The following is a 19,065-nucleotide window of genomic DNA, read 5'->3' as shown; positions in this document are numbered from 1 at the left end:
TTTTATAAGATACGCCTATTTTATTGAAAGAAATGTTTACATGAACATGTTTAGCGTAAGTATGAAAACAAATAAATAATACAATCAAACACCTTAATTTACGAAATTTATCAAGTCTTTAGAATAGGATCTAGGATGGGTGGCATTCAGATATGTGATTTTTCCTTTTCCTTTTAGTTTTTCCTACGCCAAGACTATTTAGACCAGCGATCGGCAAAGTCCAGCCCGCGGGCTAAATGCGGCCCGCGGCAACATTCAATCCGGCCCGCGAAAGGATATAACTGATTTTCAAAGATGGGAAGAAACGATTCGAAAACAAATTACTGAAGATTTTTTAGTACACCATATTATACCATCGTACTTTTTAAACTTTAATTAACGTACTATGGAATGACGGACCGTTCAGTATGTCCAAATTCGAGGCCAATATCCCCGTAACCTTTGCATGAAAAAATGTGCCATTTTCGTCTGGCTGTATGAAAAACAAGGAAAGATAATTTCTTTACATTTACATCTGTTCAAAGGGAATAATTCAAGCTTACTTCCACACATAAATTCAAGACTTTTCGAATTGCCTTTCGTCAGTTATCAGGAATTTTCACCATGGTGGAGGACGAAGACATGCATGATTTAAGATTCTTTCGATTTTCATCAATTCCTCCTAAATTTTCGATACAAAATTGTTAGAGTAAAGTTTTTTCATCACGTTGGTGCAGAAAACATCGATTGTACACAGGATGTTGGACGCACGGAGTCCATTTCCACGCTACGGGGTGCCATTCTTTGATCACACACGCTTTTTATTCACTTTTTTGGTCATCATAGTTAGAGTTCAATTGATAGAGGTGTCCAATTTTGTCTGCTAACTAATGGAATACTACTTCACAAAGTGCAATTAACTTTTTATTAGTGCGGGTTAAGATAAACACAAGAAAAATGGAAAATTGTTGTCCACCACATTAACGACAGTATTAACATTCTTTTAACACCACAATAAGACTAGCGAAATGAAGGTCGCATATGAAATTTTTTAAATATAAGATACACTAAAGTCTGGTTGCAATGAATTTGTTTAAAGTTTTGCATGCGACTGTCGCCAACTTAATACATGGAAAACAAACTTTTGGATATAATGAAGTAGCTGCATAGAGCTATTCGTTCTTCTCAATTTCACACATAACAGTTTTTTTTAATTTTTTATATGCTTTTGAAAATTTTTTTCATCGTATTTGAAAACATATAGGAACATTTTAATAAACCCCTGTTGTTTTAACGAGAACGACGATTCCACGCTGTTGTTGTCAAAGTGCTAAAGTTATTCATAAGGAATCATTAATCAATGTATCTAACATGGCATTACTTGTCTATAAATAATTTTTATAATTACTAAATGCCCGTTTGCATCAATTATTTTTCAATCAATAACACTTTTGTATCATCCCCAGAATAACCTTAATATTTTTTACGGCGTGGGAGGATGGGGTCACCAAGAAGCGATATTACTTGAACTAAAATACACTTTATATTAATAAAACAAACTAGTTTTTTAATCGTTACACGTTACGTTTACGTTTTATTTTTTATCGTTACGTTTTATTAAGCCTTCTAGCTAGAGAGCAAGAACCAATAATGATAAGCGAGATGAATGGATGGAGAAACGGGGAAGGAAGGAAGAAAGAGAACCCGCTGCACAAAGCGATCAAAAACTTCTCAAACTCTCGCTCAATGTAGCCAGAGAGCAAGAACCAATAATGATAAAGCGATCCCGCACGACAAAATCGAGCAGTTTTGTAGCTCGGATTTTCGATCTCTTTCCGCCAAAACCCGCTGCGCAAAGCGATCGAAAACTTCTCAACCTCTCGCTCAATGTAGCTAGAGAGCAAGAACCAATAATGATAAAACGAGGTGAAAAGATGGGAAAAAGCGGAAGGAGGGGAGAAAGAGAACGTGAGTGTGAACTATTTTTTGGCCATTATCATTTTTGCGAAAATACGGACGCGTGCTGGCCCGCTGCGCAAAGCGATCGAAAACTTCTCATACTCAAACTGCAAACATATTTCACAGCCCATCGCTGTGAAATATTTCGCAATCTAAATTATTGCAAATTTATAAATGAAATATTTCGAAATTTTCAGCGTTGAAATTTTAATATTGAAATATTTCTTCGATCGGAATCCAAGCGTTTTTCCTGACATTTCTGCTCGCTTTTTCGATCGCTTTTGGCGAAAAGCGATCGAAAATCCGAGCTACAAAACTGCTCGATTTTGTCGTGCGGGATGTCAGGGAAAACGCTTGGAATTCGATCGAAGAAATATTTCAATCCTAAAATTTCAGCGCTAATAAATTTGATATATTTCATTTATAAATTTGCAACAATTTTGAATGCGAAATATTTCACAGCCATGGGCTTCTCAACTCAAACTCTCGCTCAATATAGCTAGAGAGCAAGAACCAATAATGATAAAGCGATCCCGCACGACAAAATCGAGCAGTTTTGTAGCTCTTTCCGCCAAAAGCGATCGAAAAAGCGAGTAGAAATGTTAGGGAAAACGCTTGGAATCCGATCGAAGAATTATTTCAATACTAAAATTTCAGCGCTGAAAATTTCGAAATATTTCATTTATAAATTTGCAACAATTTTGAATGCGAAATATTTCACAGCTATAGGCTGTGAAATATGTTTGCAGTTTGAGTTGGAGAAGTTTTCGATCGCTTTGCGCAGCGGGCGAGCAGATATCCCGCACGACAAAATCGAGCAGTTTTGTAGCTCGGATCTTCGATCGCTTTTCGCCAAAACCCGCTGCGCAAAGCGATCGAAAACTTCCCACACTCAAACTGCAAACATATTTCACAGCCCATGGCGAAATATTTATTTCGCATTCAAAATTGTTGCAAATTTATAAATGAAATATTTCGAAATTTTCAGCGCTGAAATTTTAGGATTGATATATTTCTTCGATCGGAATCCAAGCGTTTTCCCTGACATTTCTGCTCACTTTCTCGATCGCATTTGGCGGAAAGCGATCGAAAATCCGAGCTACAAAACTGCTCGATTTTGTCGTGCGGGAAGCGATCGAAAAAGCGAGCAGAAATGTCAGGAAAAACGCTTGGATTCCGATCGAAGAAATATTTCAATACTAAAATTTCAACGCTGAAAATTTCGAAATATTTCATTTATAAATTTGCAATAATTTGAATGAGAAATATTTCACAGCGATGGGCTGTGAAATATGTTTGCAGTTTGATTTGATGAGAAGTTTTCGATCGCTTTGCGCTGTCAAGAGCGTATGCGATACAAATTAAGTCGTTTAATTATACTGCTCGATTTTTTTCCCCGTGTTTGCCTATATGCGATATCGAGCAGTCGTTAACTGTTTTGACAGTCGTTTATTTTAACAGGAATGAACAACAAATGAACTCAGTCAAATGAGCGGGATGTATCGTCAGGTTAGGGTTAGGCTTTGGTGCAGGTTACAGGGTTCACCAAGTCACTTTGCGATGTGTGTTGTCAAATCATCCCACTTGAGACGTATTTTTATTCTGACATGCTACATCATTTTCTGTTCAAATGATAAATTATTGTCTATTCCATCGCATTCCTGTTCATCCATTATATGGAGTTTTTTTCCACAGGGTTTCTTAGCTGGAGCCGTCCGCGATATTTTAACTTTTTTTAAATTAAATTTAAGGGCTGTTTTGTTTTGTTTTGTAAGGGGTTGTGTAGTTTTGTTCAAATAATTGTGTTATTTTATAATAAATATAAGATATTTACAAGACAGCGATCAAAGATGTAACGTATATTAAAATACAAACTAAAATGGATATAGATTATTTGGAATATTTTAACTACGTCATATTCGTTTGCTGACAACATAACGCAACTGTATGAAAAGAGGACGTTCCATTCTAGGTATGAACCCATGATTTTATTGAATCATGAACTCGCACGACTTCACAACATACGTAGCAAAGGACTGATTATCCAGATGCGTGGTGCCTAATAAGTCTCTAAAGCCTATATAGGCTGGCCTGAACACTCAAGTTGTTCGGCAAACTGAAGAAGAACGAGTAGATTTAAAAAATACTATACTTTATTCGTTACCTAACAACATAACGGAAATGAATGATCAGTTTCATTTAAAAATGTTATCTAGAAGAAATACTAAAAGCTTTACAATCCACAAAACTACAATCCCACACACAAAATGTATAGTTCTGTACAGGTAAGCGGTCGTAGAAATACGGTGAGCCAATTTCCAAAATTTCAGAAAAAAAATTTCAGTTAACAACAAGAACTTCCAGCTTTGATCAAAATGTCATGCAAATTTAACGAGAAGATCAAAAGAAATTAGCTTTTGAATCCGCTAAACTGCAATCTCCCTTTCAAAATGTAAGGTTCTACACGGGTAGGTGGTTGTAGAACAACGTTTTTTTTGTCATAAGCACTACGGTTAAATGTAAGGGGGACAATTACAGGCGGTCCTCGAGATACACGGTTAATATGGACCGAAAACGGCCGCAAAATACCACGTATCTCGTATTTCCCCGTAAGTCGAATCTCGTGATTTCCAGCCAACATTTCGCTATTTTTTGTATAATTTTGCAAGTAGGGGGTCGTTTTGGCCTATTAATGAATAATTTGATATGATTAAGACTGAATATAGTTGTTTCAACGATACCGCTCGTTCTCCTGAAATACGAATTCGCAACACTGGCCGGGCAATAATAGATTAAGTTAAATCTGAAAAACAACAGGAAAACGGAGAAAGGGTAATAGCAGAAGCGACCAACAGCCAAGTAACACTGAATACGGCGAAATACGATTGTGAGAGGAACTAGATTGAGTTAGCAAAGGAACAGTTAAGAGTTAGGGACGTGAAAAGTAAGTGAAATGAATGAAATGGAAGCACCTTTTAATTCTCCTTAATAAAGCTTCAGAACCGTTTCAAAGGTTTTTGGCAGTTTTATCATTTGGTTTTAGTTATTCTTGGAGCGTTACAGTTTTTAAGTTATTTTGGGACGTTGTAATATTTTTATTTACATTTGCTACCAGTAAAAGCACCGATTAATGTACAAATTTCTGCATTGTATTGAAAAATTAAAGTATAGATAAAACTGTCTAACATGTCCATGTTGCTCAGCTTTCCCAACTTCAAGTGATACACGTTCCAGCCAAAACTAAAACAACCCGTGCCGCATCTGACGTGTGTTTTCGAAGACGACAATTGTGAAATTGAAATGGACAGTGTACCAAGGCTTGACTTGTTTGTAAGTGGTAGACAATCGTGTTTTTCAAATCGAGGATTGCTAGTAGACTGTGGACAGTTGATCATTGGAATGGAAAACCCTGTACCACATGATAGTGAGGTCGGATTTTGGATCGGCTGCCGATCTTGCTCATGTGAGTTGAACTACGTGCTGCATGGTGAGATGTGTGGTTGTGTGGTGTATGTGGAGGTGAGACAATGAGCCGCGGTAGTTTAAAGCGCCAAAACACTTATTGTTCACAACACTGCACTTGTCGCTCGGCGAATTAATTTACGTTTCATATCCAAGAACATTTAACATTTTTAGAACTAATATAGTGAAAAACATTCCGTGCGTGGCTGTCAAAGCGATAAGACATGTTGATAGCGCTCCAAGTGTTTTTTTTTCTTCTTTTTTTTCAAGAAGTGATGTCGGTATCTCGGAAAACATTCCGAGTAGATTTCTCACAGGTCCCGTCTAGACCAAAACCAAGTGAAGCCATAAACTTCATTTGGTCTCGTTTAGGTACGGCCACGGAGAAAATTGTGCGAGTGCAGTGCAAAGGAGCTTTAGCCGCTGTCTTTATACAGATGGAGGATGAAGCTTCGGCATTGCGTATAGTGGAAGAAAACGATGGTAAGCACAGCGTCCAGTGCAATGGAAAGGATTTTGTAATCCCTTTCAGTATGGACGACCAGTCAATTATCGTGAGAATTCACGACCTGTCCGCAGACGTGCCTGATAAGGCCAATTCCCAGTTTCTCGGTAAGTACGGTGAAGTGCGTGAGATTCGTGAAGGAACCTGGAGTCACATATACCCGTGCAAAGGCCTTCCCGATGGCAACAGATATGTGACGATGGTTTTAGAGAAACCTATACCATCGCACATAACTATACACGGAGAATATACGTACGTTACGTATCGAGGCCAAATCAGAACATGCCGAAGCTGCGGAAAGGCGCAGCATCATGGGAAGACATGTTCTGATAATAGAAAAGAAGTTAAGAAAACGGTAAGTAACGTTCACGATCGACTTACAAATCACACCAGCGAGCCAATGCAAAATAAGCCCGAAACTTCCGCTGCTCTTATAAAAAATCCGACAACCGTACCAACACCCACGACACCGGTGTCACTAACATCAACGTCGCTGTTGGCGCCAAAGTTGTCACTCAGACCAACGTCGCCCTTAGTGGTATTACAAACACTGCCTAGTACGACAGGGCCCACGGTAGCGCTAGGCAAACCTGCTGCTTCGACGTCTGTCGTGGAATTTAAGACTCCACACACACCGTCACCTAATCTCTTCCTTACCAATACCGCACTAAATTCTGTGATGATTTTCAACTATCTATTTTGAATACTGGTGAAGCAACTCGAATCCCTAAACTCCCGGCAAGGCCAAGCGGCCTAGATCTTGCCATAGTTTCCGCAACACTCGCTTTAGATTGCACCTGGGAGGTCATTGAAGACCCTCAAGGCTCCGATCATCTACCAACTTTGACAAAAATGTTTAAAGGTAATAGCACGGAAAATAATTCAGATTTGAAACACGACCTTTCACGCAACATAGACTGGCACAAATATGGGGAGCTTATTAAAAATTCATTTGCCTCACACAATGCAAATGACCCAATAGAAAAATATGAAAAAAATTGCAGCTTCCATCCTCCAGTGCGCTTTAGAATCCCAAACAAAAACTAACACTAGCAAAAATAAACCGGGATACCGAGTGCAGCAAGATGCACAAGAAAAAATCCTTAGCTTTTAAAGAATATAGTAGGGTAGGCTCCACGTCACTGTACGAAAGATACCAAACTTTAGAAAAAGCTTGCAAAAACCTAGTGAAAGCTAAGAAAAGAGGGTATTGGAGGAGATTTATTAACAGTCTCACCTCATCGACATCCATGCGTGAATTATGGACCACAGCCAAACGAATGAGAAATAGCACAATAACCAACGAGAGTGAAAAGTTTGATGGGTCTTGGCTAGTTCCATTCGCCCAAAAAATTTGTCCAGATTTTGCTCCACCCTCAGAGTTTTTTCAAACCTCTCCTGGCTCACATCCTGAACTTGATACTTTATTCACAATGAATTAATTTAAATTAGCATTGAACAAAATACACAACACCTCACCTATGTTGGATCACATAAAGGGAAAACTGCTTAAAAATTTACCAGACTTTGCCACAGAACAGTTACTCGAACTATTTAACAAATTTTTTGTAAATAATATTGTTCCCCCTTGCTGGCGAGAAAAAAAAGTAATAGCCATTCCAAAACAAAACAGCACGTCAACAGACTCAACAAACTCACCGGCCCATCGCTATGTTATCCTGCTTAAGGAAACTGTTCGAAAGAATGATATTGCCTAGGTTAGACAGCTTCCATAAAGGGAAGGGCTGCAATGACTGTCTTACATTACTTACAACAGACATTCAGTTAGCCTTCGGTCGTAAACATGATATGACATCCATATTCCTTGATGTTAAAGGAGCTTTTGACTCCGTATGTATAGAAATATTGTGTCAAGAATTAGAAAAAGCCGGTATTCCTCCCAAACTCAATAATATATTGTACACATTACTGTCTAAAAAAATAATGCACTTCAACAACAATTTTCTAAATTTTAACAGGACAAATTACTACGGGCTACCTCAAGGCTCTTGTCTTAGTCCTTTGCTTTATAACTTTTACTTGAGAGATATTGACTCGTGCCTTGTAAACGGTTGTACTCTTCGACAGTTGGCAGATGATGCTGTAGTGTCTTTTGCTAGCCCCGACAGTGCCAAACTGGAAGCTTCATTGCAAAAAACCATAAATAACTTAACAACTTGGTCGACAAACTTGGGGATTGAGTTTTCCACTGAAAAAACAAAACTAGTAGTCTTTTAAAAAAAAAAAACATTACCCTCCTGCTCCTAGGATATCATTAAAGGACAAGATAATAGAAAATGTTAATACATTTAAATACCTTGGAGTTTGGTTCGATCGCAAATGCCTTTGGAGAAGACACATACAATATTTAGTAGCAAAGTGTAGCAAAAGGATAAACTTCCTCAGAACGATTACGGGTACGTGGTGGGGAGCGCATCCCAGAGATTTACTGCAGCTTTACAAATCAACAATCCTATCTTCCCTCGAGTATGGCTGCATATGTTTTCACTGGGCAGCTAGTACACATGTCCACCGGCTCAGGCGAATTCAATATCGATGCTTGCGTATCTCGCTGGGATGCATGCTTTCTACACACACTATGTCCCTCGAGGTGATGGCTGGGATCATGGCACTGGACTTGCGATTTAAACAATTATCACTAAGAATCCTGATTAAGAACTCCGCCTGCACCTCAAGTAGCCTGGTTATAAAAAACTTCACAGAACTGCAAGATTTAAATCATAATTCAAAAATACTACAAATGTGGCACGATTACTTGACTTTGGGCATAAAACCGCTGCTAACTAACACCCCACCTCCGATCAGTCATCAGACAAATTTGCCAGACGAATTCCTATCAATTGACATCTCAATGACATATTCAAGGAAGATATTCACCAAGGACACTTTACCAGAAATAGCTCCAAAACTATTCGGAGAGCGTTTTGGGAATGTTAACTTGAATAATGCATACTTCACGGATGGCTCCAAGATAAATGGCAAAACAGGCTGTGGAGTATTCTCGCGTCATCGAAATATCTCCTTACAGCTAGAAGCACCATGCACTGTATTTGTTGCGGAACTTGCTGCTATCTCCTGTGCGCTAGAAGACATCGCTTCTAGACAAACAGATAGATACATAATTTTCACAGATAGTCTCAGTGCCATCGAAGCCATTAGGTTTCAACCAATTGAAGACTCAAACTATTTTCATCTGAAGATAAAAATGTGTTTGCGTTTTCTCTCTGATAGAGGCTTCAAGATAACCATAGCCTGGATTCCTGCTCATAGTGCAATAGCTGGCAACGAACACGCTGATAGACTGGCGAAAGCGGGATCGAACTCGATCGAAATACTTAATCGGCCTATATATCCGCAAGAAGTGCTTATGGTACCAAGGCATTACTGTTTAGAAAAGTGGCAACAATACTGGAGTGAAGATGATCTCGGTCGCCATTGTCATTCCATATTACCGAATGTTAATATACACCCATGGTTTAGAGGCTTTAAGGTTGGACGTTCTTTTATCAAGGCTATGTCAAGACTGATTTCAAATCACTATGGATTAAACGCTAATCTCCAGCGCATCGGCTTGTCTAAGACAAAAGAGTGTCCGTGTGGTATAGGACACCATGACATTGACCACTTACTGTGGTCGTGTCAAACTTACGAAAACTGTAGGTATCAACTCCTTGCATCTGTGAAAACTCTAAAAAAGACACCACTGATCCCAGTTCGAAACCTATTAGCTATGTTAGATATAGATTATCTTAAAATCATCCACACGTTTATGCAAAATAATGATATTTCTATATAGTCATTACATTTCACACACTTCCACACAATAAATACAGCGTACAATAGACTAGTTTTCTTCAAGTTTAACAAAATACACTTCCTCGAAAGGGGTTAATACGGCCAGGCCGTAATAAAAAAACAAACAAACAACAAACAAACAATAGTGAAAAACAATTGCTGAACAATTTAACGTTGCGCCAAAGCTAATTAAATTTGTTTTGCTCTTCAAAAATCGTTCAACTAAATCCTATTGTTTAGTTCCGAGGAGTGTTGGTTTTTTTCTTTGTGTTCTTCTTTTTTAGTTATAATTAAAAATGTTCCCGAAAAAATTAAAACAAAGTGGATTGCTTTATAAGAAAGCCGCAAAGCTGGAAGAACAGCTTGAGAAAGAGTGGGCACTGCAGGATGATCACGCCGGACCGAACAACCAGTCACCGGTTGTGCAATCTGCTGAAGGTAACTACTAAATATTTATGTTTATATATAATCTATGTAATATCTTAAATTAAAAAAAAAACTAATATCTTTCCTAATTCTTTGTTGTAGATGTTGCTATGAGTGACCCCTTTGAAGAGCCTACCCGACAGACAAAGAGAACGAAATTTTCAGGCGAGGGGTAGGTAGAAACACGCGGTGGGGTCCGGCCCAAGCACGGATCCGAAGTCCGTTGTTTTGGGCTGAGAATTAAAAATGGCGGATGGAGCGCTACCACGGAGAGAATGCGCTCTCTTGCTTGCCTTTAAAATACACGAGGCGCTCTCGCTGTAAAGAACGCTCGCTCGCGCTGTTTCATCGTATTTTCCTCATACCCCTTCCTTCCCGTTTCTTTCGGCTTGCGCAGCACTGAACTGGTACCCCCTCCCACTTGATTCCAGCGAATTGCGCTGCGCTGGACTGACATCCCCTCCCGCTCGTTTCTTTCGTAGCGCGCTGTGCGCTTCCCTTCATTCGGACTTGGTGCACCCGAATCAAAACAAAAACTTGAACACATCAAACTTTGTTTACATTTTATCACATTTATTGCAAATAAAAGCACATTTAAATACATTGCTTCACACAATCTTGCTTCAAACCACACACATTCATTATATAAAAAAAATCGTCGTATTTTAAATATCCGTGTAACTGCGTGGATCCCGTAGTTGATGTTCAAAACAGCACAAAAAAAAACTTTGAAATAAAGCAGCGCAAATCACACATTTCAGTTTAATGGTGAAAGAAAAGCGCAGCTTCATTTCAATGTGCACAACACTTCAACACTTAGCGAAACTTCGATCGCCCGGGACTTAGGCTAACACGCGCGCAACCTTTCACGGCGAACGCTTGAGCTGAACTGACCCGCTGCGCAGATTCGAGCAGTTTTCTGCGTAGTTTTTTGCGTCGTTTTGTGTCAAAAAATACGCAAAAAACAGCGCTGGACTTCAGCCGAAACTACGATAGCCGGCGTATTTCTTGCAGTTTTTAGGTGCGGAACGAGCGCCATCTGCTGAAGGAATGGATGAAATATTTCAGACGGCGGGGCAAAAAAAACGGCCGAAAAATTAAAAAAATATTGGGGCCCATTCCTTCCTCCTCTTCCTCTCACTCCCTTTCCCCTCCCTGCCTTGCCTTACTTGCGCTTCAGCCCGTGCCTTTCGCCGTCAGCTGATTGTGTGTATGCGTTGGTATATATGTACATTGCGGTTGTGTATTGTATTTGGTGGGTATAGCATTTATTTATTGTGTGTGACCTTGACGATGCCGGAGAAGCTGGTTCATTTTGGGATTTAAAGTGTTATCGGTGTATTGATGGTTTACAGGGTTTCCCACGATTTATTGGTCAGTTCCCATGATTTATTGGTGCGTTCCCACGATTTTTTGGTCGTATCCTATAGATTTTTGGTTCGTTCCCATATTTTATTGGTATTTTCCAATTGGATATCAATACAATTGGACCAACAAATTCTGGGAAACGACCAAAAAATCGTGGGAACGCACCAAAAAAATATGGGAACCCACCAAAAATTGATGGGAACCAACCAATAAATCGTGGGAAACCCTGTATTTTATTTCGTGCCGCTGCTGATGAGACCATACGATGCCCCTGCCAATTGAGGGTGAAGAAGCCTATTTAAAACAAGCGTACGAGAACGTCTAACACTAATCTAATATTTTTTTAATTTGAACAGGTTTGATGCTTCAACGACCTTCTAAGCATCATGTAGCACGGTGTATAGTGGCATTAAAAAATATTATTTTTTCAATGTGCCGGAATTTGTCTCGAGTTTTCTGGCCACGACACACACACACGGACACACACAAAGCGCGGGGAAAGTGATCGTCCACTCTATCATGCGGCGGTCCCCCTCCCCTCCCGGTGCTTTGAGTGAGGAACAAGCCTTTCTTGCGATAAGGTAGCCGTAATCGATCATGCGGAAGGGGGGGTGGGGGTTGATGGGGGGTGTGTGCTCGCCTGCGCGCTTTCGTGGGTGCGTGCTCGCGTGCGCGCGTACGTGCATTCGTGCATTCGTGCATGCGTGCATGCGTTCGTGCGTGCGCGTGTGTGTGTGTGTGCGTGCGGGAACTCCAAAACTGTTTGATTCTAATGCGTGCATTGTCACCGGCTGCGTCTACACACTCCATGCATTCTTAGAAAACGCACTGCACGCCGCCCGATCGATTACCGCTACCTACGATACAATACAACCATTTAATTGGCACCACCATCTTTGCGACCGGTTCTGCTGTTGGGGGTATTAAAAAGACAAACGATCGAAGCAAACGTGCGTCAGATATGTAGCACATTTCTTTCCAATTCAGCTAGCGGATGCAAGTGGAAATAACATTTTGAATTGAATCCATACAAAAGAGGATTCTGGATTTGTTTATTACGGTGCGCGTATGGTGCTGCTCCTGTCCGTCCAGAATCCGGCGGCTTGTTGGCTCAGAGTCGGTATCATGACGCCGTGGGACCGGCACCTCCCTTAGAATGGGTTCGGCTCGGTAGGTTAATGTTTTGGTCGAGTGCATTCCGTGCATTTGTCGCGTCACAGCGGTAACACGGCAGCAACAAAGATAAGCCAATCTTTTCTCCGGGTGTGGGCTGTTATGCTATGTTATTCCTCTTCTTCTTCTTATTATTATTATTGGCGTAATGGCCTACGCGATCATGCCGGCCTTTTCAGGACTTGAGTAGCACGTAGCCGGATAGTCACGTCTTGCTACGGCGAACGGTTCATACGCGGTTAGAACCCACGACGGGCATGCTGTTAAGATGTGCGGAATGATGGCGGTGCCGCGGGCCCGCTCTTATCCAGCGGGCAACTTGCATACTGCCACACTGTCTCCTGCTCGATGCATACGCTGCAGGCAGGGGGAAGGATGCAGCTCCACAATAAAAAAACACCGTCATGAACACCTTCCTTTCTTTGACCGATGGATCATAACATTCCGGAAGAATACACATTTGGCGACAGTGTTGCACACACACGCACACTCACACCCTTGCGCAGACGGCTCAGCCTATCTATGTAATCTACGACATACGAAAGGAAAAGCATAGTGTCACATAAAGTTATGCTTTATGCAATTAGGTTTAAGCTTTCCTATGCACGGCCATGGCCACCTGTGTTGCGTGCGCTACTTCGAAATAGGGTTCTGCGCGTTGCACAGCCAACCCTCGAGCGTTAGCTAGCGATTCGTTAGTTATTTTTACATTGCAGCGATTGAAATCATTGCGCTTTTTGGTTTGATTTGTGAAAAATCAAATGCAGCGCCGCAATGTTTGTTAACGGTTTTTTTAAGCGCCACAACAGCTCGCGAGCTTTGACCACACGCGTGAAAGAGATAGCGCTATGGATGGAAAAAGCACGGACGACGGCTGACAGCGATTGGCCGTCTGACGCACCAACACATCCAAACCTTCAGCAGCGTGCTCAGGCGAGGGGTAGGAAGCGGAGCCAGGGACGGGTAGCTCGAAACGCTGCTCGACAAATTTGCCGTAGGAGGGAAAAAGAAGGCCTGAGAAAATGCGCGAAAGGGAATGATTTCTTCCGTCGCTTTGCACAGGGGGTGACGATTTCGTGTGGTGGCAAGAAGGGGAGCGCACAGAGGAACACTCGCTGCACTAGTGCGAGCGAGACACCGATACCCGCATGCCGCTGCGAGAAAACCAAACTGAGCGCGCAGGCTGAAAGTGAACGCACACATTCACACATGTGTAATTGTGTGAGTGCAAAAACTGTGTAGAAACCAAAACACGCTCGCGCCTCCGAGCAATTCCGCGAATTTCCAACCGTCTCCCCATGCTTCTACATGCCCCTCGCCTGAAAGTCGCACACTTTTTCATTCTCATTGCTAGTAGGGTATGGCGTCTATGGAAGAGGAGTATTTGAACGAAAACGGTGACGATGACGCCCAACGGTCAAAAGCCGAAGATTTTGTATTGACCTTTCACTTTTTCTTTCTGTCTCTCGCTCTAATTTGAGCGATTTTCCCCTGATGAGTGTCCCCGAGCCTCCTCGTGTGGTTGTTGTTGTTGGAAGTTGAAGCCGAAACCCCCTCGTGCGCTGCTAAAATCAGCGAAGAACGAAATCGAGTGGCTCAAGCGAAAGAACGAAAAAATGATGAACGAGTGTGCTGTGAGAATAACACACACGCACGCACAAGGCGACACTCGAAATCTGGTGCGATACCGGCTTTCAGTGGAGCAAGTACACACATGCACACATTTGGCCACACCAACGCTCTGTTCTAGTGCAGGTAGTTTTCTGCAGTCCACGGTGATACAACACACAGCCACGAACTTGGCGATACACGCTGTGTCGTTCGGTGCGGCGGACGTTCAGAATTCTGTGGTGCAAATACACACATGCATACACTTGGCGCTCTGCTGTGCGGTGAGATTTGTGTTCTGTGTCCAGTGGTGAAAATATACACACACACGCACTTGGCTGCACACGCAGTACGGCGCGGTTGGCTTGGCAGAAGCGCATACACACATTCACGCAGTAGGCTTTACTTACAGTCCAGTGAGGTTGGTGCTTGTGTGGTGTTTCAGCGCTTGGTAGTCAGCGGATAAACCCCGTAAAAAATGGATTTTTGTTTAATTTGAGGTAAGTAAAAGTGATTAAAATTATCAACCAACATCCCCTCTTCTAATTAATATAATTTTTCTTCCATTTCATGTGTGTTTCACGGCGAACGGAGACATCAAAAACCTGTGGCTGTGTCGTAGTGTTGGAGCAGTGTCCCGTACAGTGCAGCGAGAAAAACCAGGAGCAACAGCGATGAGGAGCAGAAAGTGCTGTGCTGAATTTGTTTTTTTTTTCACTGTGCGAGTGTAAAAAGAGTTTTTTTTTTTAAATTATGTGCGTTGATTTAGAATTAAGTGCAGTGATTGTTGTGCAAGTGTTCTGTTTTTTTTGTATTCTATGTTGGTTCGATATTCAATAAATCGAATTACGATAGTATAACGGTGTGCACTGTATCATTTCGGAAAGAAATCCTGACAAAAAAGGGGGAGGGGACTAATTAAACGAAGGTTCGTGCAGACCCCCGTTCGGGTTTTGCTTCGGCTTCGGGTTTGCTTCGGCTTCGGGACCCGACGGATCACTTGAATAATTTCGCCAACTCAAGTTCTTTTTCAAGCGCGTATTCAAGCGATCTCTGAGTGCTGGTGCCCGGTGGGGACCGTATCAGCGATGAAAGATCCATCCACAACGAAGATACCGACGGCGAAGAGTATTTGGAGGAAGAGTATTTGGAGCGAGAGTTTTTGGAGGAGGCGAGCCTGGAAATTGATCCAGAAAGCGCTAAGCTACGAAATTCTTTGCGAACTTGGTTGATTCGCAATAAAGTTGCTCGTAGCGGAAGCAATAGTTTACTTGCAATACTGCGAAAAGCGTCTTCTCTTTATGCTTTTTCATCGCTTCCGCAGGATGTTAGGACATTACTGAAAGCTCCGGTGAACGTCAGCCAGCAGATAACTAAGGTTCCAGGTGGAGGTTAAATGTGGCACCAAGGCGTTGAATGTTGTTTTCCGCATTATTTCCGGTAAACTATTTATTGTTAAAGTAATTAAGTAATGCCTTTCTAACGTTACTATCATTTTCTTTTATTTTTATCCAGTGGTGTGGACGTATCAGACGATGAATTTGAGCTGAATCTTTCAGTGGATGGAATACCCATTTATAACCGTAGCGCTATACAGATGTGGCCTATACTGATGCAGTTGCACAATATGCCGAATGTTCCTGTTATGGTGGTAGGGATATTTTGCGGCACTTCAAAACCATCCGATGTTGAGCCTTTCCTGAGACCTTTAGTGGAGGAACTTAATAGGCTACATGATAACAAAATGACCCTGAATGGCAAAAAAATATCTGTTTCGGTTAGAGTTATTATCGCTGACTCGCCTGCACGTGCATTTATTAAACGTAAGTAATTTTTTTTTATAAAATGTTTTGTTAAAAACGTGCTTAGGTTCTATTTAACATTAATATTTACAATGAACAACGCAGAACTTCTATGTCAATCACAGCATCATTGTTTCCATTGATGTGGATGATATAGTTCGCAAACAAACTTAGGATATGGCTGCGTTTACCTGCACTAATGCCATTTAGTACAGGCAAACGCAACAAACCGAACAATAACGTTGACGACGACGGACACCCTGAAATTACAACGCTCATTCGCTGGTGCAGAATCTGCCAAGCATCAGCAACTCTTCTGCAGCCAGCCAATTTGTGTTCCAGGGTGTCTATTGCAGGACAAAACGAACATGACAGAGATGGGACGCAGTTCATTCGATGCAGCAGCTCTTCATGGCTGATCAAATTAAATTCTGCTTTTATTAATAATGTGTACTAATTTCATTGTTTTATTTTAGCAGAGGTTTGCTACTACAACGGAGTAAACGGGTGCTTAAAGTGTAAATGCTGTGAAACTTCCCTAAAAACTCCAAAAAAAGTTATTTTCGAGGATACAAAAGCACCACCAAGAACAGATAAGGAATTTCGAGATGAAAACCCCAGTTTTACAGGCCATCGGAGAGGTAAAACACCTCTTACGGATTTAAAACGATTCGACATGATAAAATGTATAGCTACTAGTGATTTGCTACATTTAATACAATTAGGTATAGTTTTCAAACTTCTGCTAGGTTGGGTCGAAGGAGCTTTTGCTCCTTTTAAAAAATGGTGCAAAGAAGATGTTATTGAAACATCAGAAAAGCTTATCAGCATATTATTGCCCTCAGAAATCCATAGAAAGTTTAGGTCCCTGAATTATTTGCACTTTTGGAAAGCTACAGAATTTGGTAGTTTTTTGCATTACGCAGGTATAGTTGTTTTGCAAGATAGAATAGGAAAACTAGCATATGAACATTTTAAATTATTGTATTGCGCTATAACTATATTATCGTCTCGGGCATTTAAGGATCAGTGGGAATATGCAGGAACATTATTGAAGCAATTTGTAGAGGATTACAGTGTTGTTTATGACCGTGTACATCTTGTTAGTAACGTTCATCTTTTGCTTCATGTATACGAAGAGGTAAACAGATTAAGCCCTTTGATAACTTTTTCGACGTATGCTTGTGAAAATATGCTACAGATAATTAAACGTAACATCTGGTTATAGAAGTTTACATCAAGCTATAGGAAAAATTATATTATTGCGAGATATAAAAACTGCTAGTTACCAGGAAAGTATAACGTATCCGAAACTTAAAGTAAAAAAGGATGAAACATTTTAACAGGTTAGACAGGGGTTTTTGTTACGGAAACAGTTTAGGGATTGTTGGTTTTTAACTAAAAAGAATATTATAGTCAAATACGATAAAGCCAGCCGATAACCACCCTGTGCCTGTACCGCTGTACCAAGACAGCTCGCAATGACAGTTGTACTGTGCTTGTAGAGGTGTGTGTGCGGTGCAGGACACGTTCGACAGATCGTTCTACGAGGAGAGATCGTTGACCGTCCGGACAGAGCAGACCACCTTTTTAACGTGTCATAGTGTTTGTCATAATTTGTATTAATAAATAATACATAATAAATTAATAATAAGCAATAAATTTAATAAATAAGCAATAGTACTAAAGAACACAAAAGGTTAAATAGGCTAAATAGGTTAATTAGGTTAAGTAGGTTAAGTAGGTTAAGTAGGTTAAATAGGTTAAGTAGGTTAAGTAGGTTAAATAGGCTAAGTAGTTGTGCCTAAGTAGTTCGTCATCTTCCCACCATTTACTTAGCCACATATTCAATTCAATTTAGAAGGATGAAAGCTAGATTTTTTTTAAATTCAGGTGATCTTTGCCATATCGAAGCTTTAGTTTAAAAAAATCTTCCACGTCTTTTTCAGTGGCCTGTTGGAAGGAATTGCTACCTATGGCTCTAAACAGTTCTAATATGTTCGAACCTCACGTTCTGTGCAGGCGACATCAGCTGGCTTGCGAGTTGAACTTTCCTCTTCACTGGATTGTTTTAGAAACGAGATAGCTTTGATGAAACAGGAATCAGCATCATCAATTCGTTCCGTGAACGATTTCATCGACTCACTTACTGCTTCTCACTCAATGGAACGCAACTACTCACAGGCTCCACTACTCACAACGCTTGATGAAGTTAAGCATGGCATCAAGGGGCTTGATCTCATGCACCGTGAGTTTCTCACTTCGTTCAACTCACTAATGAACAAGCTCAACTCTCATCTTGCCACGCATACTACTATATCGAGTGCTCACCATTCCGCGGTTCCTGCTACGCACTCAACGACCACGAATCCAGTTGCGGCCTCTAAGCTCACCCATCAAGCTGTTGGTGAGAATCCTTCCAAACGTCGATTGATGGATCGTTCTCCCGACCCGTCGCCTACCAATACCGTTACACGTGCTATGCTGTCATCGGGTACAGGGTTGTCCTGCAATAATATTACGACCGTTCCTGAACGCCCACCCCGTACTTGGGTCTTTATCTCCCGTATTGCTCCTGATACTCCGATTGAAGCGATCCGTGAAATGGCCTGTTCCAACATAGGGACAGACGACATCTTGGTATACAGCCTTGTACGACGCGACCGGGATCTTTCTACGCTCTCCTACGTATCTTTTAAAATTGGTGTACCGGATTCGCACCGGGCTATTGCTTTGGCTGCTTCAACCTGGCCTCGCGGGATCTCTTTTAAGGAGTTCATCGACCTTAATCCCCGCTCCGTCAATGTTTGGCGACCCACTACTGCAGCATCCCATGCACCTTCTGCGCCTGTTACCCGTGAATCGGATCATCATTCATCGCCACCTTCTATCAACCGCACGACACAACTGCGAAACGCTGATTTCACTATTTCGCCCGATCACGGTCCTATGAGCTTGCCTTATACG

At 41.3% G+C, this 19,065-nt stretch overlaps 1 protein-coding gene across 1 annotated transcript in view; it reads left to right on the top strand.

The window, feature by feature from the left end:
• LOC120906732 overlaps nucleotides 1–18,864 on the top strand; it is a 187,879-nt gene extending 169,015 nt beyond the window's left edge. Inside the window, exons 13-15 of the mRNA XM_040318633.1 lie at nucleotides 15,621–15,736; nucleotides 15,812–16,119; nucleotides 16,578–18,864. The gene's annotated coding sequence lies outside the window, so the exon portion shown is untranslated. The remainder of the gene's footprint in view (nucleotides 1–15,620; nucleotides 15,737–15,811; nucleotides 16,120–16,577) is intronic.
• The last annotated feature ends 201 nt before the right edge of the window (nucleotides 18,865–19,065 follow it).

This window comes from Anopheles arabiensis, chromosome X, assembly GCF_016920715.1.
Source record: "Anopheles arabiensis isolate DONGOLA chromosome X, AaraD3, whole genome shotgun sequence".
NCBI classification, from domain to species: Eukaryota; Metazoa; Arthropoda; class Insecta; order Diptera; family Culicidae; genus Anopheles; species Anopheles arabiensis.
This window is presented reverse-complemented; position numbering and strand designations above follow the sequence as displayed.